The 10,810-nt window shown below is 41.1% G+C and overlaps 1 long non-coding RNA gene across 1 annotated transcript; it reads left to right on the top strand.

The window, feature by feature from the left end:
* Positions 1 to 7,554: 7,554 nt before the first annotated feature.
* LOC122011943 lies at positions 7,555 to 9,391 on the top strand. The gene is made up of 5 exons (XR_006120066.1): positions 7,555 to 8,018; positions 8,117 to 8,350; positions 8,427 to 8,591; positions 8,661 to 8,764; positions 9,331 to 9,391. It is a non-coding gene; the product is annotated as an uncharacterized LOC122011943 (long non-coding RNA).
* The last annotated feature ends 1,419 nt before the right edge of the window (positions 9,392 to 10,810 follow it).

A 10,810-nucleotide genomic window follows, 5' to 3' on the forward strand; every position in this document is an offset into this window, starting at 1 on the left:
AGAAATGCCGTTCGGAACTCCTGGAAACTAGTGATAGAGCCGTCCGGCAACCTCCGAAACCACCTATGTGCAGATTCCGATAGAGTGGTGAGAAATACCCGGCACTTTACGCCATCGGAGTACTGATGCAAGGTGGCGATGCTGTCGAACTTCCCCAAATGATCGTCGGGGTCGGTCGTCCCATTGTAAGCTCCGATCGGCAGTGGTTTATAGTATTTTGGTAACGGATCCCGATGTATGGCTTCAGAGAACTGTCGGTGAACCTACTCGGGCGGTGCGTTCGCTCGGGGGGCTTTGCCCTTCCTATGATCCCGAGCGGGAGGCTCATCAGATAAAGATCCTTACTCCCCGTGAGCGGGCGCGATTTCTGGGGGAGTACGGAAGAGTGCCTGAGGGAACCCTCCTGTTGAAACATATTCCGGGCGGTCTGCTTGCGCCGCCCGGCCTGCTGAAGCCGAGGTTGTTTGCTGTTGCGCTCGCTCAGCTTGTGCTTTCTCCTTTTGCTGCGCCACTATCTTGGTTGCCCTCGCCTCGACTATAGCGTCCAACTCTTCTTGTGAGAGTACCACGGTATGTAGTCTTCCAGCCTGGTCCATTGCCTCTGCTCGGATGCAGGTACGTTCCCACAGACGGCGCCAAATTGATCCTGTCCGAACCAGTGGTCAACGAACGCTGGGGATGTGGCGCTCCCTGCTGGATCCTTTAGTGCTCCGGCGAACCTGCAACAAAACCGAGCCAGGGGGGTGTCCCGGCGACGGCCCTCCGACGATCAAGTCAGGCGAGGGAATAGATGAAGAAAGTGGCTGCGGGATGAAGACTAGCGTACCTTCGGTTGAAGAAGTGGAGGCCTTATATAGACCTCTCGAAGGAGCCTGAGCACACCAATCGAAGCAATCACCTGCTTTCGACCATGCCCAGGTGTGGGCCTGTCAGAAGGGCATCCATAAGGCCATACCACTACTGTATCAACCTTTCCGTGACGTGATGGTGGGGCCTTTAATAGTGTCATCTTGCGTACAGTCTAATCATCATGCCTTTGCTGACATATCATATCCCGAGCCGAGCGAATAGGCCGCTCGGCTAACCACTATTCCCTCGCCACGATTCCGGCCGAGCGGACACCTCCGCTCGGCCACTCGGCGCCACTCGGCTCCGGTTCTGCTTTGGCGTCGGAAACCCAAACCTTTGGCTGGGTAATCTCTGGCTCCGCTCGGACGGGACCCCCTCTGTGGGTCCCCCATTTTTACCGCCGGATCAGTCACCGCTCGACTCTTGATATTAACTCTACCAGGATTTATAGTCACCGCTCAACTTTTCGATTTTTTATTTCACAAGAATTTATAGTCGTCACTCGACTGTTGAACCAGGATTTATAATCTTTGCTCGACTGTTATTTAATTGTCAACCTAGAGTTTATAACCGCCGCTCGACTTTATTTGACATAAAATCTCGGGTTTATAGCCGCCGCTCGGCTGTTGTTTTCTTTCTAACCTCGAGTTTATAGTCACCGATCGACTGCTAATATTTGCTTTACCTGGGTTTATAGTCGTCACTTGGATGTTATCTTTTAGGCTTAAGGTTTTATAGTTGCCACTCGACTTTCTGGTGATGAATCACAAAAGTTTATAGTCTCCACTCGACTTTTATCTTGGCCGATTGACACAAGAGTTTGGGACACTTGAGTTTTTCATTCATTATTTCCCTGCACTTATAAAATAGACATCTTTACAAGTGTATCTGAATTTAAACACTCACCTCTCACCTAGTTCTATAAGGTTGGAGATAGCTTGTGCTCCATGGCCGCTCAGGCTTTCTCCCATCTTCATCTTGTAAATAGTAAGCTCTCAAGCGGATCTTCTGAATAACTTTATATGGTCTTCCCCATAGGACTTCTAGCTTGGTGATATCGCCGACTGACTTCACTCTTTTCCATACTAGACCGTCGACTTAGAGTAACCTCAGGATTACCCTCCAATTGTAGCTCTGCTTTATGCGCTGCCAATATGCCATGAGTCAGACGATGACCTTATCTTGTTCTTCATCCACCAAGTTGAGCTCTATGAGTCTCTGATCAGCGTTTCCTTCATCGTAGAGTTGTACTAAGTCAGATTCTGTTCCTACTTTGACCGACACTACTGCCTCGCTCTCATACACCAGATGGAATGGGGTTATGTCGGTCGCCTATCTACGTATGGTGCGATAAGCAAGCCCACAATACGCTTAGAAGTTCATCAACCTAGCTGCCCCCAGCATGGTCGAGTCAAGCCCAGAGCCCTCTAATGATTTCTGTATTGGTGACTTATGCTTGGTCGTTATTCTACAAATAAGCCACTAAAGTGAAAGCATGTGTGATACCATAGCCCTCACACCAATCATTGAGCTTCCGCCCTGAGAACCACCTTCCGTTATTCGAGACAAGTCGGCGAGGGATGCTGAACTGACACAATATGTTTTGCTATATAAATTTGATAACCATATGCTCGGTTATCTTGGCTAGTTGCTCGACCTCCACTCATTTTGAGAAATAATATACTGTCACGAGTAGAAATCTTTGTTGCTTGGTCGCTAAAGGAAATAGTTCAACGTATCCATGCCCCACTCGTCGAATAGACAGGACACAGTAGATGTTTCCATCTCTTTGGTAGGTTGATGCAGAATGTTGTGATATTTCTAGAATGACAGGCAAGTGGCCACCATCCGAGTGGCATCGTCTTATAACGTGGGCCAGAAATATCTAGCTAATAAGATTTTATGAGCCAATGATCTAGCGTCCGGATGACTGCCGCAGGAGCCTTGATAAACTTATAGGATGTACTCAATGTCATCCGATTCGATGAACTTAAGCAGCGACCTTGAAAAAGATCTCTTATATAAATGATCTCTAATTAATGTGAACTAGGAGGCCCTCCTTTTTAACAACCTAACTTCCTTTGTATCAGTTGATGTGATGCTTGATCGGAGGAACTCTATCAACGACGCCCTCTAGTCGCTTGGGAAGGTCATTCCAATAGTCCTGTGATGTGTGCCACCAAGACCTGCTCGATCGGCTTATTTATGACGATTGGAGATAAAGAACTTGCTAACTTAGTCAGCTTGTCAAGATACTGGTTGTCTGATCGAGGGATCTTCTGTATAATCACTTCTTAGAAACTTAACTTTAGTTTCTCGAAAGCTTCGACATATAACCTGAATCGGGAGTTATTTATCTCGAATGTTCCTGATAGCTATTGAGCTGCTAGCTGAGAATCCGAATGAATGAGGACTCTTGTGGCTCCCACATGCCGAGATACCTATAGGCCAGCTATTAGAGCCTCATATTCTTCCCCGTTATTTGTAGCTCGATAATCCAGCCGTACAGACAACTGCATCTAATCCTCACGCGGCGATATTAAGAGGATGCCAATTACACTACCTTGACGAGTGGATGTGTTGGTTAATCCTAGGAAAACGTACCGGCTCCACTGTTCAAAAATTTTTTGTACAAGTATTGAACCTTTCCTTAAATAACCTATTGTGTTCTTTAGAAGTTAAATTAGGAATCGTAGACGGAACTTAACATCATTGATTCCAAATTTAACTTATCTGTTCTGGTATTTTCAGTTTTTCGGAGTCGACCGGAATTAGTATAATTACTATATTCCGATCTATTTCTCGTTCCAATCAAATTTTTTTCTCGAAGTTGGTGCAACACCACTCGAGTTCGTCTTTTTTTTTATACATCCCGCACTACTAATCCAAGACCCAGTCTTGGAACAAATTCTTTGTCTTTGTACGCAGGTTTTAAAATGGCACTTCAAGAAGGTTATAGCACCGCTCGACCACCGCTCTTCACCGGAGACGACTTCGGGTACTGGAAGGGCCGGATGGAGGCATATCTCCAGACTCATTTTGAAGTCTGGATGATTGTCAAAACCGGGCTCCAACTACCAACTGACAGCACCGGCAAACAACTACTATATGAGGACTGGGACGCAACACTGATAAAGAAAGTAGAAGCAAATGCAAAGGCTACCTGCATACTCCAGTGTGGTCTGACAAAGGAGGAACTCAACAGAGTATGACCGTTCTCAAGTACAAAGGAGCTATGGGAAAAGCTAATCGAGCTACATGAGGGTACATCAGAAACCAAGGTGAGTAAGCAAGATTTGCTTTTCAATAAATTATATAATATTAAAATGCAAGAAAATGAGACGGCTAGTCAACTCCACGCCCGGATTCAAGATCTACTCAACGGGTTTCACGTGATCGGATAGAAAGTGGAGAACCGCGATATATTGAGGTATGCTTTAAACGCCTTCCCGAGAAATGTCTTATGGGCATCCATGGTAGATGCCTACAAGGTTTCTAAAGATTTATCTTCCATTAAATTAGATGAACTTTTTTCTGAATTTGAATTGCATGAGCAGACTAATGCACGCCCGGTCGAGAAGGGTATAACTCTCGTTGTAGGTACTAGCAAAACGCATGAACCGAGATCATGGCGCAGAACCGAACAAGAATCAGAAGAAGAACCTAACTCTGACGATGAAGAAGATGAACTTGCGACTGAGCTCGTCAACCTAGTAAGGAAACTCTACAAGAAAAAGAATGGCTTCACCAAGAAGGATCTCAAGAAGGCAATTCAATCCAAGGAGGCTCAACCAAAGTCAAAAGTAAAATTCGAAGTGGCATGCTACGACTGCAATCAGAAGGGGCACATCAAAGCCAACTTCCCAAATCAAAAGGACGCAAAGAAGCAGCAACGGAAAAAGAAGGCTCTGAAGGCGACCTGGGACGAGTCATCCTCGGAAGAGTCCGACGACGAAGAACTCGAACAGACGAGTTTTCTCGCGATGACAACCCGGGAGTACATTCAAGAATCCATAAGCGAGGACGAATCGGAAGCTGAGTCCGAGAGAAGCCACAGATCTGTATCTGTTTCCGAAGGGCCTGACCCCACTGTAAGTATCCCGCGTTTACACAATTTAGTAAATTACTTAATGTGAAAATTAGCAAAATCGAACATTAGGATCAACTCACTTCTAAAGGAGGTAACAACCCTCAAAGAAGTGACCAACTTTGAATCCTTACCTAACCCAGTTCAGACTGGAAACTCAACTCAAATCCAAAAGCTTGAGGAAGAAAACTCCAGTCTGAAAACTCAGGTTAAGGATTTGAAGAAAATGTTGGAACGATTTTCTTTAGGCTCCAAGAATCTTGATCTAATTCTTGGAACATAAAGAGTCGTTTACAACAAATCTGGATTAGGTTTTAAGACCAAAAGGAAATATCGATCTTATCTAACCTTAGTCAATAGATCAAATAAAAATGTAGTCCAAGCATGGGTACCTAAGTCCAACTTGGTCAATCAAGTTGGACTTGGTCAATATTGGGTCCCCAAGGATCAAGTCAATTACCTTGATAGACCTTATCGAGGCTATGATCCAGGGGGAGCAAAAAGAAAAATTATCTTAACAAATAAATAAATTAAATAAATAATTACTTAAATTATTTTAAAATTATCTTAATAAACAAACAATCAAATTAAATTATTTTAAATAATTAGTTAAATTAAAGTTATAAAAAGTATCTTAAAGGAACATAATTAAAGGAAAATCAATAATGGAGGCTCCAGAATAGCTGGCACATCCAAAAGGAACTTACCCGACAGGGTAACCTAACACAACCTACCCAGCAGGGTAATTAGGACTAGAATAAAAAAGGTTAAGTTTAACTTGACTCACGGTACTGGTGAAGTATAGGATGATAGTACATTAGGGAAGCTTAGTCTATGCATGTCTAGGAAGATATGGCTTCGACCTGGTGCATTTGGCTAAGTGGAACTGACCGAAGCTACCCTTTATGGATCATAACCAGTTAGACCAAGATTTTATACTAAATTCAGTGGATAGGACTATTTGGAAAACTTTGAAGGCATGGTTACTTTAATGATATCCAAGTGACTCACCATAGCCCAGAGGTTTATCCAAATAATATCTCTTTGCTGAGCTCAAAGCTAAACCTGAATCTAACACAAAATTAAATCAAACCCTATAATTGAACTTAATTCATCTCAGTAAATTGTAGGATCCTCTGATTGAAAAATCTAGATCGGGTGAGATTACAAAAGACAAAACTCAAATCAAATTAAATTAAATCAAATTAAATTAAATCAAATTAAATTAAATTAAATTAAATCAAATCAGACTAAATTAAATTAAATTAAAATCAAATCAAATTAAATTAAATTAAATCAAATCAAATTAAATTAAATCAAATTAAATTAAATTACATTAAATTAAATTAAATCAAATCAAACTAAACTAAATTAAATTAAATTAAAATCAAATTAAATTAAAATCAAATTAAAATTAAATTAAAATCAAATTAAATTAAATCAAATCAAATTAATTTAATTTAATTTAATTTAATTAATTAAATAAAACTTATTTAAAAAATCTTTTAAAAAACTTATTTAAAAAATCTTTTAAAAACATATTTAAAAAATTCTTTTAAAAATTTATTTTAAAAAATCTTTTTTTTTAAAGAAAAACTTATTTAGAAAATTATTTTAAGAGCTTATTTACCTTAACCAATTTAATTAACTTAACCAACACCTACTTAAATCCAATTAGATTAAACCAATCATCTCACTTTAATGGAGCTAACTTCAATCGAACTATCTTTTCATCAAAATGATTCCAATTCAGATACTTTATGTGTAGGAATTGGATCAGTGGATGTTGGATAGTGGCTGCTCCAGACACATGACTGGAGACAGATTGAAGTTCACAAAGCTCAAGTTAAAGAATTTAGGCTCAGTTGCATTCGGCAACGACGGTAAACTTAAGGTAATTGGAAGAGGTAACATCGAACTCAACTCAGACTTTATTATTTGAAAAGTCTTATTAGTTGAAAACTTTAAATTTAATTTACTCAGCATTAGCCAATTATGTGATAGTGGGTACTTAGTTAACTTTACCAAATCTGGGTGTACAATTAAAAATGCTTATAACCCTAAAATTGTACTTAAGGGCATTAGAAGAAATAATGTATACACAATTAACCTACCAACATTCTCAACAAAGTGTCTCCTGACACAACAAGAGGAAACTGAGTTGTGGCACAGGAGACTGTGTCACACTCACACCAGACTTATTTAAAAAATAAGTCAAAATGGTCTAGTTAGAGGTCTGCCCAAATTAAAATTTGTTGAAAATTCAATTTGCAATGCTTGTCAATAGGGTAAACAAACCAAATCAACCCATAAATTAACCAACTTAAATAGAACAACGTCAATACTTGAGCTCCTTCACCTAGACTTGTTTGATTCGCATGGAGCCAAGTCACTAAGCAAAAACCAATATTGCTTAGTAATAATCGATGATTACTCAAGATATACTTGGGTAAAATTTTTAAAAACTAAAGATGAAACCTTTGAAACATTTAAAATATGTAAGATATCGGAAAATTAAAATAGATAGGGTTATTTGGGAAATAGCCTTATAGAATTTTTCCGGAATTTTTAGAAATTTTCTGGGATTTTTTCAGAGCTCGTAAGAAGGGTTTTGAGGGGATCAATTTCGGGTACAGATAAGGCCTGTTTGGGATACCCGTTTGGGTGAGGAAATGTTTATAATTATAAATTATTTTCTTTTCCTTTAATTCCCTTCCCAAGCACCGTTTCCCCAAACCCGACGCCGATCCCTCCCCTCCTCCCTTCCCCGACCTCCCTTCCTTCTCCGATCTCCCTCGCAGACGAGCGACGCCGATGAGAGTGAGGCTCTAGCTCCGGCGATCTCCCTTTGTAGTCATCGACCCTCAAGCTCAAATCCAGCCGAAGCTTTTCTTCTCGCTCTGATCTCTCTGTTCTTCACGGGGACGAACCGACACCGACGATCGCCGGAGTAGATCTATTGCCAGGGCATCAAGGGTGAGCTATCTTGTTATTCCTTGATTTCCCGTAAGCCTCAGCGCCAAATCTTCCCTTGATTCCTCCTCTTCCTTTGGTGGCGTTGTGCCCTAGCGGGATCTTGAAGGTAAGAGATCTACCTAGGTTATGATTCGAGTAGGTGTTCTTCTTCTTGGATTGATTTGGGTGGTCTTCTAAGAAGCTGAGATTGTATTTTGGTTCCAGCCACCTCAACTCTGTTGGGGATTGTTTTCTCCATCGAAGCTGTGATCCTCTCCGGTGATTGAAGTCTCGGTGAAGAGGTGGAGTGTTTGAGGTGATGCATGACAGGTGTTTGATGAAATGCTTTGTGCTCTTGTCTCCTTTGTTTGTGCCGGTGTCGCCCTATCCTCTGCCCTAGCTCATTGCCGCAGCGACAACCTGATTCCATCTAGGAGAGATCTTGGATATGGTATACGGGTAAGTCAAGCTCAATATTGATTAACATGGATTGATTTCATACTTTGATGTTGAGATTAACTATGCGACTGATCAGTGTTGCTCCGATGAGGATTAAATATGGGAGGTTAGCTGATCAGAGATAGAGTTTCAGTGTAGGGATCTATTTGAGGTGTTGTTGCTAGAACAGTGGGCGTTCACTGCAAGGAAATGTTGTCGGGCAGTGAAACATTGGAGAAGGGGTTGTTGACATGGAGTTAAGGTAAGGTTAAGAGTTGATCTTGTATTTTGTTATAGGGTAATTGATGGATTTATGTGATTTGGTTGTTAGGTTAGTAGGAGATGGAAATGTGGGCAACAGTGAGCATCACACCTGTGGCTTCCAATAGTGGGTTGCTCGGATCACATGCTAACAGTGGAGTGCAATGGAATTGGGTAAGTTGTGCTCTAAATTGATTACATTATGTAATGAATTAGATTAAGGAATTAATTGGGATGTGAATTAGACTAGGAAATGATTGAGTTGATTGAGGATTGTTGGATTTTGCGGTTGATCATGGTTTAATGATTTAGTTGATAGGTTATTGTGGGTTGATATCATTTGTGATGTGGATGGGATGAATTATTGTGGATTAAGAATTAAGGTGATTTTATTGCTGTATTGGTTTGGATTGGTAGGGATGGATTGTAGGAATTTAAATTAAGTTGTATTGGATTGATTAGTAGATTTAGAAGGATTTATGATGAGTTTGGATTAGTGTTTGATTGATGATGAATTATGTGAATTGAATTGGATTAATTCATGAGGAGATTTGATTAGTGATGATTGTGGATTATGGTTGGATTTAGAAAGAGTAGAGTTTAAGGATGAACCTCTCATCTACTTTGGTTCGGATCATTGGGTAGAAACTAAACAGAGTTACTTAATCGACGTAGGATTAGGTTTTGAGTTTAGTTTGTTGTTGATTATGTGAGTAGCTAAATATATTATGTAATCGCAGGACTTGGATTCGGGACGAGCGTCTCGACGTGGGATTTCCGGACACGATCTACGTATTAAGGCGGGTATTTCTTCCTTGCCTCTGTGTAGATTTTATTGAGCTTAGTGCATGGTTTTATGAGATGGTTTAGGATGCTTTATCTTATATCGTGCTCGTTTGTTGCTTTCCTGCTTGATACCGATGCTTGACCCTTGTGATGATCTATTTAATTCTTATACAGTCTACACTTTGGATTATCTATACTCTGTGGTATTTGTGTACATGTAGAGTATGTATGGTAGGGATTACTTCATTGGCGGTATTCATATGAGGCTTATCCATCCGTATGTCGGGTATACTTCTGTCCGGTGTGATGATTGGAGTTGTGGTGATTGTATGTCTGTGGTTTATACCCGTGTTTGATGTGTTTTTACTGGAGGATACATGTTGATTGTACACGTGGGGTGGTGTAGGTGTGTCTGTTGAGGTTATTGGAGATCTTTGGTTGACTATACAGGTGGGGTTATATACATATGTTTGGTGGGATATATGGAGATATCATGATGATTATACTCATGTTGTGGGACACTTAGGTGGATTTAGAGTTGCATGGATGATGACGGTGTCCGTATCATGATTATATATGTATATCATCATGTTCATCATTCATGTCATACTGACGACTATCGTCTCCCTTGTAGTTGAGAGGGTTGTCAGTCTTTTATAGCCGTCCATTCGGCCACTGATGGAGAGTGGTAGTTTGGGGTGGAGCTAGTCCTGTCGCGCTTACACAGCTGCTCAGTGTTCTGTCAGCCTCGACCACTCTGGAGTAGTGAGTCTTGAGGGTACAGTGTCAGAGGGCTAGAGATGTGAGTGGTCAGGGACCCTTAGCTAGGTGGTTATATAACTACTTAGCTGACCGTCCGCTTCGGCCGCCTATAGCGGTGTTTGTTCTGGAGGCTAGTACGGTTTGTCACAGACCCAAGCCTCTCGGCCATACAGGGGTCGTGGTGTCTAGAGAGGTGGCGGGGGTGACCATGGAGCATGCATGCACATTGACTTTTGATGCGCGGTGCATCTTTGGAGATATATTTGCATACATGCCTAGTAGATACTAGTTGCATGTGTTTGTGGTATGTTGCATTTGTTTGCGATATGATTGTTGCATATGGTTGTCATGCTGCATACATGTCATTTATTTTGCATGTATTTGCAGTCGTATTTATATTGCACAGGTGTCACGGGTGTGTCTGTTGCAGATCCAGTGAGGTTACTGATCTTGGTATCTTGCGTCGATTTCAGATTGGGTATGTATTTACCATTATGTCAGTAGTGGTTTGTGCGGTTCGTATGTCAGTTATGATTATGTCGGGTTACTACGTCAGGTATGTTCAGATGCATTGGTTATGATAGTATGATCATGTTCTTTGTTTTCCTACTGAGACTGTATACTTTTGATCTCCATGTTTGTTATTGACCATGCACTATCTTGTCTACTACC

Source organism: Zingiber officinale, chromosome 8A (genome assembly GCF_018446385.1).
Source record: "Zingiber officinale cultivar Zhangliang chromosome 8A, Zo_v1.1, whole genome shotgun sequence".
In the NCBI taxonomy this organism is placed as follows: Eukaryota; Viridiplantae; Streptophyta; class Magnoliopsida; order Zingiberales; family Zingiberaceae; genus Zingiber; species Zingiber officinale.